Source organism: Bos mutus, chromosome 15 (genome assembly GCF_027580195.1).
Source record: "Bos mutus isolate GX-2022 chromosome 15, NWIPB_WYAK_1.1, whole genome shotgun sequence".
Classification (NCBI taxonomy): Eukaryota; Metazoa; Chordata; class Mammalia; order Artiodactyla; family Bovidae; genus Bos; species Bos mutus.
Window position 1 is genome coordinate 47,071,002 of NC_091631.1, and position 13,606 is coordinate 47,084,607.

The 13,606-nt window shown below is 39.2% G+C and overlaps 1 long non-coding RNA gene across 2 annotated transcripts; it reads left to right on the forward strand.

Moving 5' to 3' along the window:
• The first annotated feature begins 448 nt into the window (after positions 1 to 448).
• On the forward strand, positions 449 to 13,344 carry LOC106700748 (uncharacterized). 2 transcript variants are annotated; one of them, XR_011467054.1, is made up of 4 exons: positions 449 to 954; positions 1,394 to 1,465; positions 1,954 to 2,065; positions 10,676 to 13,344. It is a non-coding gene; the product is annotated as an uncharacterized lncRNA (long non-coding RNA). The 2 variants fall into 2 exon arrangements; XR_011467053.1 differs by lacking the exons at positions 449 to 954; positions 1,394 to 1,465 and having other exon boundaries at positions 1,472 to 2,065.
• The last annotated feature ends 262 nt before the right edge of the window (positions 13,345 to 13,606 follow it).

The window sequence follows — 13,606 nt, forward strand, 5'->3', positions numbered from 1 at the left end:
TCTCTTCTCTTCACTGCTCCCCTCCACCCCCCATTTTTTTTTTTCTTTTAGAAAATGTGATACCTGATCTCTGGATCTAGCAGGGATGAGGGATTTTTTGTTTTTGGAGGTGTTTTTTTTTTTTTGTATTTGTATAATACAATGTCTGGCCTTCCCCCTGACCTGCTGGTGTATTTTCGGTCTCATTAGTAGTCAGAGAGAAGCCCTAGTGCATCCGGTGCTGGGAGTCAGGTCTGAGACACAGGACAACAGAGAGAGGGAGCGGGCGAGAGGATATTAGAAGAGAGGCTTGTCTCCAAGATATGGAAGGAAGTGAGAAATGACAGGACTGCAAGCTTTGTATGGAGGAGCCTGGCAGGGCGGGGGGGAGCGGCGAGGAGCACAAAGTGGGTTCTCAGAAGCCCTAGAAGAGCTAAAGGTGATTAGAAGGGGATATTGATTCCTTATTCTGCCAGCGATTTAAGCAGGCATGCGAGGAATCCGCACCATGGTTGCAAAAGGAGACCCACTGCCTCCTGTAACCAGACACTCGGGCTTTCCAGGAGCCCAGCGAGAGCCGAGAAGAAAGGGGGCAGTGTGGTCTAGGAAAATTCAACTTGTCGCTGATTTGTGCCTGATGCTCGCTGTCCGTCAGCAGCCTCCCTTACAATCTTTTTTTCCTCTCTCTCCCCCTTTTTTTTTTTTTTCTTGCCTTCTCCTTCTTCACTGAAGCCTAGGGGAGCCAGTAAAGATTAAATGTGCTTTCTCAAAGGCAGCCACTTCATGCTGCTATGTCGAAAGGGCCATTATTATTATTATTATTTTAATAGTAAAAGAAGAAGGGAGAGAGGTTGAGAGAGAGAGAGAGAAGCTAGGTAGGATGATGACGGACTAGCTTTTCCGAGAGGAAAAGGGAAGGGAGAGAAAAAGCAGAGACCCTGAACGGAGGATTGTGCCTGAGGAGAACCTACGGAGGTGAGAAAAAAAAGTTGTCTTGAAGATTGGGGTGGGGGGAGATGCTGAACAACCCTGTACAGCAGGAAAAGAGACATAATTTAGCTGTCTTGCTGGTATGATTCTATTTTGGAAGGGGTGGGGGGGTGGGGACAGGGGTGGGGGGGATCCTGGAGCTTTAACGGTTTGTAGTTGCATATGGAAATACATACAAAATACTTAGCATTTTTCCTAAGTGCCCCAGGCCCCCCTCCAGTTCCTTCCTATCAGGGGCTGCTTTGTCATTCTCTTTGACTAGCCAGCCATCTACCTGGCTCAGGCTGGAATAAAAGAAGAAAAAGAAAGAAGGACAGGAGAGAAACAAGAAAGAAAAAAAGGGGGAAGAAAAAATGTTAAAAGAGCCATCTTCCCACCCACTTCCCCTCCCTTTCGTTTCATTTTTTTTTTTTTTTTTTTGGAGGCGGCACTGGGAGCCGTCCCCGCACAGGAAAGCCCAGTTTCCAGGCAGATGGGGGAAGCGCCGATCTAGCAGGTACAGAACCAGTAGCTGTCTGCGAAGATGGAGGGGAATTATGCTTCGGATTCCTCTGAAATATTGGCAAAAGGCTTCAAAGGATCCGCAGCGGGAGCGGGGCGGGGGAGATGCGCCTCCCTGGCTGGCGCCCACCCCTTCCCACTCCCCTCGACCGAGTGACAGCCTGGTGCTGGCTCGGGGTGGTTTGGCCTTGGCTTCAGCCAAGCAGCTGATGCACAGGAGGCCTGTTCGCAGGACTGGCAAAGTGCACGCTAAAGAAAGAAGGAGGAAATTTTGAAAAGCAACCCTGGGGAGGGTTCATTCTTATGAAAACATTAAAAAAAATTTTTTTAACTGAATATTCTCAAAATTTGATCAGTCCCAGCCCTTCTCTCCACTCCCACCGAATTGCCCCCTACCTCCCCTCGTCAAAGCATAAACTACAGAGTTACAGTCTCTAGATTTGGTGTATCGCTTCCTGCCCCCGCCTCCCCCTCCCCGCCCAGTTCTCGGTCCTCTATTGAAACACCTCGCCCAGGCGAGCGCCCTGCAGCTCACATTTCCCCCCCTGGCTCGGATGGTGCTACGGGAGCTGCAGCCTGACTCCACTTCCAATGGGTGAGTTTAAAACGCTATTCGTATTTATACTTTCCAAGCCTCCAAATCCTCCTCCTCGGTCTTCTTCTAAAAACCCAATTTGGATGGTTTTGCATGCGGCATGTTCGCCCGGGGGAAAGAGATGCCTCCGATTTTCTTTACCGTCCTTAGTGCTAGTTGTAAATTAAAGCTTTGAAGAGACGTTCAATCCTGACTGTAGACCGTGGTTTGCAAAACATGGGCATTTCTAAGTCTATTCATACTATTTTCCATTTTACTAAACTCTTTTGCCCAAAGCTCCAAAGAGTTTTCTCTGATAGACTGGCGATTGTGTGTTCAGGTATGTATATGCGCCCACAGACCCTGCGTCTGTGTGCCTGTATCTAAGTGGAATCCAGATACTGTGGACGAGGGCTACTTAAGAGAGTGAGGGAATATTCTGCCACCTGTTTGTTGTCTTTTAGTCAACAACCTCGAGCACAAACTGCTTGTCATTCCTGTTTTGCTTTGTTTTGTCTCAAGAAAGAACAATTTAGCGCGCGCCTCTCAATCCCTGAGACCCTAACTTGTGATGTTTACCGTTTAAATCCACGGGTTAGGCTCTTGGGAGCTGCGAGTCGCGCCCTTGCATCCTGGAAATTTGGTGGAACTTTTTTTCTTTGAAGCAAAAACAAAAGAAAAGAAAGTTGGTCCGAAGTGCCTGAGTGCACCTCTGAGGTTTTCATTGTTAGGTGGGATCAGGTGATCAGGAAAGTGGCAGCTCCTGGATTTCTGTTAAAGTAGGTACATATTCCGTGATAATAGCGTGCTAGCTGCGATGTGTATGCATGTATATTATTAATGCCCGAGGCTTGTGGAACTCACCTATCCTGGTCTATTCCTTGAGAGCAACACGCAGTACTATCCGAGCGTAACAAGAACAGCTCAGTACCTGGTGCTTGACCTCAGAACATGTCAGCTGAAGTCCCAGCATGCCCCATGCCTCCAACTTTTCAACTCAACAGTTAATCTTAAAACTGTGCCCAATTAAAATGGGCATATGGCTAGAGTATATATTCAGTGCCCACACGTGCATCATATATGGCTGGGCAGTGAACACACAGACACAGGTAGGGGTGAACCAATAGTGTGAGCTAAAATAGCAATAAGCTAAAAACTCTACTCTTACTAGACTTGCTAGGATGGAATTTATGGTGTTAACCAAGATTAAATTTGTATTACTTTGTTAGATTTTAAAAAATAAAACAGATATAGCCTCCTTGCTTGGCATTTATTTTAAGAGGTTATACACAATAAGCTTAAAAGTAATAGAGATTGCAAATGTATTTTCTAAACATATAAAAGAAAAAATAATAGGAGATATGTATTTTTAAACATATAAAAGGAAACAACGCACACAAAATTATTGTATCCTATAGAAGTTGTCAATGCCTATACTTTATTTAAAAATTGGGGAAAAACTGATCAGGATTTCAAAAAAATTGATCCAACAAAGTTATTTATAACACTAACCTATACAGTTCAAATAATCTCTCAAGGTAATGGTTAGCATTACCCAATTTGCAGTTTTTAACTTTTCATACCATAATAATCTCAGTGATTTAGATCTGTCTCACGGTTAGAGAAACAGTAACTTACCTTTCCTTTGTTATGAAAAATTCCAATATACAATTTCATTTAAACCATTTTAGTATTCTTGGGGCAACATTTGTCTTCTATTTTTGGAAACCACCTAAATCAACCCTGACTTCAAATGCTTTCTTCTTTTGAAGACTTTATTTCAGTTATAACCTCAATTTATACATGTTGTCGAAGGTTAAGGAAATTGTTCTTTTTCTGCTTTTCTTTTTTTAAGAGTTTATTGCCATTTTAGAAACTGACTCCAAATCGCAGTCAAGAAACCATTTTGTATCAGAAAACTGAATCGAGAAAATGAATTGTGCAACAATAGCATTGTGCCTTTTGTTGAAACCTTCTAGTAGATGTAATATTTAAATATTACTTTCCAGCCTTTGATGGCCTGAATATATTTTGAAGAAAAGAGCTATTTGATTTTCAAGTTATCTTTTGGTTTTTATACAATAGATTAATGCTTTTCCCCCATCTTAGCTGATATGTATGCATAGGCATTTGGAAATTATGGAAGGACATCTATTTAACTTACGGATATATATTACCACTTGATTCATATCAAGTATTTGCCAAATATTTGGTACTTTTGGAAGTCAAAATATATCTACATCTTATTCTATGAAAATATATGCGGGGATCAATAAAAGCACACTAGATGTGATTCTTCTATGATTTTTAAATGATAATAGCATAGTAATTTAATACTAGTGATACAATTTCTATTCCAAGACACTCTTTCAGTTTTTTACATGTTTTCAAGTGGGTTGCTCATGTCCTGAGGTTGCTATCATACGATTGATCACACAGGCAATCAGGAGTGCATAACGACACATGAGATTTTATATTTCAGCAGGGAACTGCTTCAGTGTAAGGGCAGGTTTCTCAACACCCCTTCTTCCTCACGGAGCCCATCAGTGAAGTTCAGTGAAATGAATAACATAATTGGTGGTTGGTTCAATCACTACCAGTCTAGACTAGCCCAGACGCATCAATTAGAGGGGGCTGTCTTTTAAAGGGAGAGTGCCACCGAAACAAGCAGGGCATTATTGATACTGATCTTTAAAAGTGCAAATCCAGCTTGGCAGATAAAAAAAAAAATAAGGCGGAGAAATGAAGGGGGGCAGTGCGTTGTGGGAAGAAAAGAGAAAGAAGTGAACTGGAGCTTTCGGGACACAGGACAGGAAGCTTGAGAGAAAAGCAGGGAATAATGAGTGAAATGCAATGCAGCACTTCCTTGCAACACACAGTTACAATTCAGTTCACAGGGCACACTGGTTCACCGTATTTTTAACTAGATTCCCCCCTACTTTTTTTTTAATTCCTTTTTTGCCCCTCTTTCCAAAGTGCCAGCTTAAAACCAATGCAGTTGGAAATTTAACAGCTCTAGGAAGCTCTAGTGAGAATAAAGCCAAGTAAGACGAACCAGCGAAAACTCCTTTTGCAGCAGTTTTCCCCAAAAGAAAAACATGGAAGATGTTTATTTTTCGAGTCTCTTATTCAACCTTTTTTAAAAAGAAAAAAATCAAGTGTTCAAGTGAACAGGACTCATTTAAATCCAGCACCTGGGAACTAATTTTATGGGCAAGACACCTTTAGGTAAACAGCTCATAGTTTTCTGTTGAATATAGTAAAATTGTGAAGAATGTAACAAAAGGCTCTGCTAATTTGGTTGGTTTTTTTCTTTCTTCTTTTTTTTGGGGGGGATGGATAAAAGACAGATGATTTAGAAAGCATTAAGAACACATCAAGCCCCAGGGAAAGAAAATGTTTGATTGGTATTAATTAAAACACTGCTAATATATTCTAATAAAATCAAATTTAACATTCTAAACTAATCCGCTTGGTATGTCAAAGGGAAAGAAAAGTATTGTCTTATTTGCATCTCTGCAATCCAAATGCATTTGCTCATTCAGCAGAATTAATTTTTATCACCAGCCTGTTTAATCTCCTCACAGATTTAGCCAAACTTATTCTTTCAAACTAAAAAGGATCAAAGTAGGGAATCCATAAAGGTATTGGGAAGACTAGTGACTGCATTTAGTACTGGCTTTATATTACGACGTGTTTTTTCGTCTTCATTCGCTTTAATGGGGTTTGGAGGAAAACGGTCTGCAGCGAGAATGATGAATGGTTAATTTTTCCTTTCTCTCCTACCTACTGGGTTATTTAGGAATTCCAGTTGCCAAATTATATGAGTAGCATTTATTTACAGGAATAATGTTGTTCTATTGATTAATATCTCATGTATTTCTAACTTTAGTATCTTATTTATTACGAATTCTTAATGAAAAAAAAAAAAAGACTCTTAAACAAGAGACCAATTGCCTTTTCTCAAGAAAGTGGAGAGGTGAATGTAAAATTTTCTTCACTAAGAACTGAGTTCTTTGTTTCCTTTTTTAAGTCAAAATTTCTATAGAAAAAGTCATACTTTCATAAAATGGAGAGTTTTACGTTCTTTATTGTTAAACTCTCACAATGGGTAAAATTGTCCCAAAATGACATCATACCCAAAATGTTTCTCCTTTTATTAGTCTCCCATGACTGTGATATCATATGTAAATATGTGCCTCACACACAAAATGAATGGGCCATAAATATCGAGTACCACATTTGTATATTTCAAAAATGAGGAATCCTGCACACTCTCCAGGAGATGTAAAACCACTGACTCAACCACTGACGATACTGCCTCTTGCTCCATTGCCTTTTTCAGTTCTTGGATGTAAAAGAGCAGTCGCAGTTCGGTTTCACATGTATTGTTCTATAATCCAGGCAATAAATGCTAATTAGTAATGCTCAAGGATCCGACCATTCAGAGTAATTATCATAATTTACTTCTTCCTTGTTAAAGACATTCCTTGCTGATTAAAAAAAAAAATTAAATCATGATTTTACCATTGCACTGCAGTGGAAATACACTGGAGAGGTGTTCAAGGTATAGGAATTATCACTCTGGCTGCATTTGAAGTCACCGACATGTGCCTCTTAGGTTATTCCAAATGGAATTGCAACTAGATTTCGGAAAAGAAATTCATGTAAATGCACAAAGTTTTGCATGTGCACCAAGAATGTATGATTGTATTTTACAAACCCCAAGGCTCCTCCTTCCCCGCCCACCCCCTTTTCTAAAACCACTTACTGAGCAGAACAAAGGAAGCTGCTAACTATAGAGGCATCATTAAGTATGAACAGCAACAGCATGATAAAGTATGTGATATGACAACATATTTCATTGCACAAAAGTGCAGATAATTAAATAATTCAATAGTAACCCTGGCTAATTAGGAGAAAGATCTTTAAGGAGGAATCAAGAAAATGGATCCAATCAACTTGAATAATATGCTCCATTCTCCAAGATCACAAATATATATTTGGTTATTTGCTGATTGATTGATTGATACAGGAAGATGAGGACAAAAGCCTATTCTTCAAAATGGAACTTTGATCTGATGTCCTCTTTAGGACAAATTAGCCATATGTTTTAACAGAGCAGAATTGAATCCAGGGCTCTGTTTTCAGTCCAAGGTGTAATCTGCCATTCGTTTGCACACTTATTTTAACAATTGAAAAGCTTTTCATATCATTGCCTCCGAATATGTATGTAGCCTTCACCGCATTTTCTAATGAGGCTCTTGTTTAAGTTTGTTTCTTATTTCTTGAAGCGAATAAGGATCCTCTAAGGAACAGAATAAATAACCATGCGATCATTCTCTTTGGACCCTACCCCCTTGCTTTTTCCATTAAGGTAACATTCCCAATGTTCATTGTTTGTTGGTTCTTTAAAGAAGAGCTTCAGCTTTTACATGAGGGTTGAAAGCACATTAGAGAAATAATTCCCTTTGGATACTATACAGAAGGAGCCACCTGCAAAATGTTGATGCTGTTATTGAAATCTCAAGTGGAATCAGCTTTCAAAAAATTAGATATTAGATACATCCGATATAATTTGCAATGTGTAATTATACTAATGTGCATATAGTTGTGTGTTGCTTTACATGTTGCCTACTTGAGATTTTTTTTTTTTTCCCTTGGGCATTTCTCCTCATTTGAAATGATTCCTGAGTAGAATGTTTTTAAAGTCAGCTTTTATTTTAAAGTCAGCTTTTATTTTTTAAATTCCTTATTAATTAATAAAAGAAGCAAAGAACTCCATGTTCTCATGTAAGAATGAATGTGTCTGACCTAGATGTTGGAAATTAACCGTCACTAAAAGGCTGATTGTTGTGCATACTTACATTATTTATAAAATATTTGCTGCTCTTTACTGATTTAGTCTTCATCTTGACTTTGGACAACTTGAAGTAATGGAGAATATTAGAATCGTAAATCTTATTCATAAGAAATCCATTTCCTTTATTAGAATAATGAGATAAAATGCCAGGGAAATGGCCTTAGGCAGAGATAGTAATTTTAATTTAATCAAAGTAATCAAAATCATAACAAAAACAACTTCTTTTCTGTTTTTCCTCCACTTTGGGTGGCACATGATGAATAATTGAAACTCTGGCTCTAGTCGTTTATGCACTAACATCACCTTCCTTTATGGTATCTCGATATGGTGTCTCCTGAACTGGAGAGCCCACCACACCAAGGTGTTGGCCCCTGAAGATCTAGCTGTTAAGGGAAAACCCAGGCAGAGCAACAGCAACTGACTGGTCAGCCTGGCGCTCGGCGCTTGCTACGTGCTCAGCAGGTGTAGATGCTCCTGAGGCAAGTTTGGAGAACTGTCACCATCAGATCACAGAGGGACCCCGAGGAAGGCAATGCAAGGGCCCCAATTTATGCTTATATGTTCAGGAGACAAAAAGGGTTCCAAGGGAGGCTCATGTTGAGATGATACAAGATATTACTCATTCCAATTAAGTAGTCACAGGTCCCAAAGAAAGCTGATTTGTTAAACCTTTGACTCATACTAGGCACCTAGAATACGGTGCTTTGCATATTTATACTGTTTATTCCTCAAAATTCATTTTGATGATGGGGTCCACATTGTAGAAGAGACATTATGCATGGGCTACATCTGTGCAACACCAAAGCAATACATTGATTTAGTTTTCATCTGATCATGTACACAGGGGCTTTGCATTATTAGCTACCTAAAGGGGTTTCTCAAAAATTGTGTGAAACGTCCTTCCTTGCTACAGTAGCATTTTTGTTGATTCACAAATGTATCGTACACATGTATCAAAACCTTAACACCCCATCCTCCCATTCTGTGTTCACAAAATAATCAGTTCCAAAATCTATGTTTATTTAGTCACTCATCCAGGATCATTCATTGCGTGTTTCATCAGAACGGAAAAATACCTATTAATAATATTTTAACACTAGGTTGTTTTACGGGTTTTCAGAAATATATGTATCCTATACCTGTTAGGTATTAGGAATAGTATTAGGTATAGTATTTCTAGGTATACTATACCTAGGAAAAGAACCAACATTTTCAGTGTATCCAAAGGGTTTAGTGCTGAAAGAGAAATGTTTCGGAGTATATCCCTTTTGGTGTACCTAATTCATTATGCATCTTCATTGTGCTAACATAATGAAGAGGTTGACAATAAAGGCCTTAGTTAATTTAAAATCCACCTGCAAAGTATATTTCATTCATAAAAACTTTTGTAGAATAAAAGAAGCATTAATACAGCTCTTCCCAAATATCCTTATCTGTAAAATGAGTGTGTTGGATTAGTTGGTCTCTAAAATCTTTTCCAGCGGGGAATTTTGGTAAACGATTCTTATAGAGGTGTAAGAACAACTTCAGGACATTTGTACCAACAGCTGCCCTTTAAAGTTATATTTGATCCCACCTCCAGGTGCTGTATTTACTAACATATTTTGCCTTGATGCTAAAACTGTAAAGACTGAAGTTCATTTTCAGGAAGGGCAGGGATGGAAAAGAGGAACAGCCGAAGAACGAAAAAAGCTACCCAGTGGGAGAAGGAAATTCTTGATCTGAGACCTAAGCCCATTTCCTTCAACGTTAACATAGAAGAAGCCCAGACAAGCACCTGCCTTTCTATTTTAAGACCAGAAGGACTATTCTTTAGTCTTTCTGCCTTCATTAATTGCTCGTAGTATCCTTTGATTTGTTTTTTTTTCCCCCATTGGGTTGACATCTTTGAGTTTCATATATTCCCCTTTTCACTTGATGCATTTGAATCATGTTACTATCCCCTTCAAAAGCCTACAGTAGTCATATTAACATGCCACCCTTCCCCAATTAAACCTTAACACATTCAAAGCCTCCTGAAAATTGCCCCACCCACTGTTTCAAACCACTCGGAATGTATAACCTCTTCTCGAATTAAGCGAGCCTGCTCTTATCAGGTCCATGAATATTCTCTCACCCAGGCTTTTCTTCTCTGCACAGTCTGCCTCTCACCTCTTGTACATTTCAGAAATCTTTCTTTTCTTTCTCACTCTCCCTCCTTTCTCCTTCATTCTTTCTCTGCCTTTCCCTTCCTTCCTCCCTGTCTGCCTTTTGTGGTTCCTTTCATTCTTTCTTTCAGTGGGTACCATGTGTCCTGCTCTGAGCTAGGCACTAGAAATACAAAGACACACACAAGGAATTAACATTGACTCCTAGCCGTTCTCTGTTCACTCCTGCGTTGCAGAAGTGTGCTGTACCCACAGTTATTTTATTTTGCATTTAGTCTTTAGATTTAGTTGAATGTGTCCTTAATGTCCTGTGTTCTTTTGTTGTTTTCCTCCGTGTCCTATTTCAGTAAGTTGCCTGTTGGATAAAACCTGAAGCTTTTCTTACGGAGTGCTTTCTCCCCAGGCAAGGAGCATGGCGCTCTCTCACACACTCCCGAACAATGCTGTTGCTTGACTGATTCCCAAACAAGGTGAACAGTGAGAAAGCTCCATTTTTCTCGTGATGCAGCATTTCACTCATAGTTGGAAATAGCCTGGCCCTCAAAGTATCGTAACATTCCTTTATTTGTAGCAAAGAGTCAATGTGATAACCTTCTGTGACGTGTTCTGTTATTTTTTTAGTCGTCTCCGTGTTCCTTTCAGCTGGTCCTATAGTCCCCCTTCCTCAGGAATGTCTTCCCAGTGAAACAACACAGACTGCAGAAACCCTGTCCCGATGGATGCTAAAGCCAACTGCGAAGTGGAAACAAAGAACAGCATCACCTGAAGACGTCTCTCCTGCCAGTCAGCACACCCAGATGCTGCAGTTTTCAGCCAGTAGCATCTCAGAACAAGAGGCAAGCTTTTCAAGAAACAGAAACCCTTAAGAAAGCTATCTAGATCTCGAATGAGCAAGGACTTTCCCTTCCTCATGTGTATTCCTCTGTTTGTATTTAAATTCTGTGTGACCTTCATTTTTTTAAAAACTTTTTTTTCTAGTATGACTATGCTTATTAATACGCTAATTTTTAAAATAGAAAATTGTTCGTGCCAGAGGTCCGTTGCATGTTAGCCACACACAGAGTTTGACCTTAAAAGAATGACTTAAAGAATATTGAGTTCTTTTGCAATCACAGAATAGTAGGTGGCAATACAAAGGATAAAATGATGATGGGAACTCAGAATGTGTCATCGAAATACAGTACCCACTGACACCAAACAACCAGCCTTCTTATCAGGCAAGCTAGGTTCTGTGAGACCTAGTCACTGCCTCTAAGGAGTTTAAACCTAGTTAAACAGAAGCACATAAACTTTTGAAAAGAGAAGTAACAGATCAAGTCAATTCATAAGAGCAAAATGAAAGATATAAGCAAGGAGCTCGGAGGAAGTCCACTTAGGCGGGGCAAACTGGTCTGTCTAGGGAAGAAAGTTCCTAAAGGAAGGAAATACAAGGTGAATTTTAAAGGATGTTAAAGATTTAGATAAATGGGAAGGAAGAACATAGAATCCTTTCTATAGATGCACTATTGCGAGCAAAGTCAGAGAGGAAGGCATCTACCTGGTGATTTCAGGAAATTATGAATGCACAGGTCCAGTTGACCAAATCCCAGATTTCCATTGCCAATCTATATGTACATACATGGTGAAGACTTTACACACATACTTCCCCTTGCCCACCTCAGGTGTAGACCAGAATTACAATCATATTTCTTCCATTAAAATAAGTGAGCGTGATTGATGATAGTATGAGGATTTGTGATTTTTCTGTTAGCCTAATAACAGTGGATATTTATTGAGTTCTCCCTACATGTTAAGCATTTTATATAGTAATTCTCTTAAGCTTCACAACAACCCTGCAAAATAGATATTATTTTGTATTTCCATTTTACATAAAGAAACCTGAGGTTTAAGTAACTTGCCAAACTGCTACATACAGGGTTCACAATCAGGACTGTGATTTCAAAGCTCATGATCTAAGTCACTAAGCCACAGTGTTCCAAGTTTGTAATTTTGCCACTTCTGTATTCCTTGATATTTTTCTCTGGTAGACACATAGCTATTTTCTTTAATTATCTTCTCAAAATTTTCAGTTTTCTGGTTGAACTAGCATGGTGGAATGTATTTTCATGACAGAAATGGAAGCTACTGGGGAACAGAGTTTATCAGCATTTTAAGCTTTTTTTGGACCAGACTCTGAGGAGACTGTTAGCTTTGGTCAGCATGAAATCTTAACTTCTTGAGAACAAAAACAGGGGGTGGGGAGAGCTTAAAGGTCATCTATTGCAATGTTCTTTCCTACAGATGTGATAAACCTGTAAAGATAGAGCAACTTACAAAAGATCGCTCATTGGAATATAACAACTAGATCCAGAAACCATGCCCTCAGAGGCTCTTGAACTACACCACCCTGCCTAAATGAAGCATGAGCTTGAATTTCACCAATGGAAACATTCTGTCTGGGTGATCAAGGAGCACCATACCAAGTACATTGCTTCACTTTTGGCTGCCTCTTTGGCTTTTCACTTCAATGTGAAAAATAGATAGTTGTGAACTCACATCTTTAGTTTCAAAAACTGTCAATGGTCTAGCCGCAAAGAACACACAGCAGCCCAAGTTATGTGTACAATGTCTTCAATGATATTCTCAAGTTACTTGGCATTCTTCCTTCACCTAAACCAGTCAGATCTTCTAATGAGCATTTTCTTAACCAAATTTATACACAGTATATAGTCATAAGAGTTTCTGCATGAATGTTTAAACATGTCTGTTTTGATAGTCTTTATGGTTTTTGAAAATATCAATGGTTATTTGCTATTTTAATTGTCAGTTATCCATATAACTAACCCAAGAATACTTCAGCCATAAAAAAATAGAATTAAGGAAATCTTAGTCTTCTATACTAGCCCCTTTGCCTTTAGTTGGCACTTAGTAATAATTAATAAAGTGGTCTACTGGAGAATACAGAGGTTCAAAACGCAATTTTGTCTTGAAGGAGTCAGTTGAACTGTGTCTACTTGAGAGCAAGCATCTAGACATTTGGAAGGACCTGAATATTTGACTGTTGTCAATTTCCACTTAGCTATCCGGCTTTGGCACACTTAGACCTCCTGGTGGTTCAGGTCGTCCTATTTTCAAAATGATGATCATTGGCCATCTCTCACACAGTGCTCATTAAGTGAGTTCATAAATAAACAGGTTGTTTTCTTTTTTAAGCATAGCCAAGCACAAAATGTGACTCTGTTGACATTTTATGAGACTTTGTCATATGTCCCCTGAACCCCCAATAAAAGCAATGTTGCATCAACTGTGAACTTGTGTTGATTTCTTGGAAGAGTATGCTCTCACAATTTGGGTGTTTTCTCTAGTGTATATCAAAGCTAGTTTCAGGATCTATGAGGAGCAAATAATCTGATATGATGGGAAATTTTCAATTTCAAAGCAATTTCTAAATGATCCCACATTGCCCTTAATAGACAGCACAGTCATCTACTCATAAGTCAGAAACCAAAGTGTGATCCTTATCTTTTTCTCTTCCCACCTGTCAAGACCAATCAGGTGAATCTCTGGTTTTTC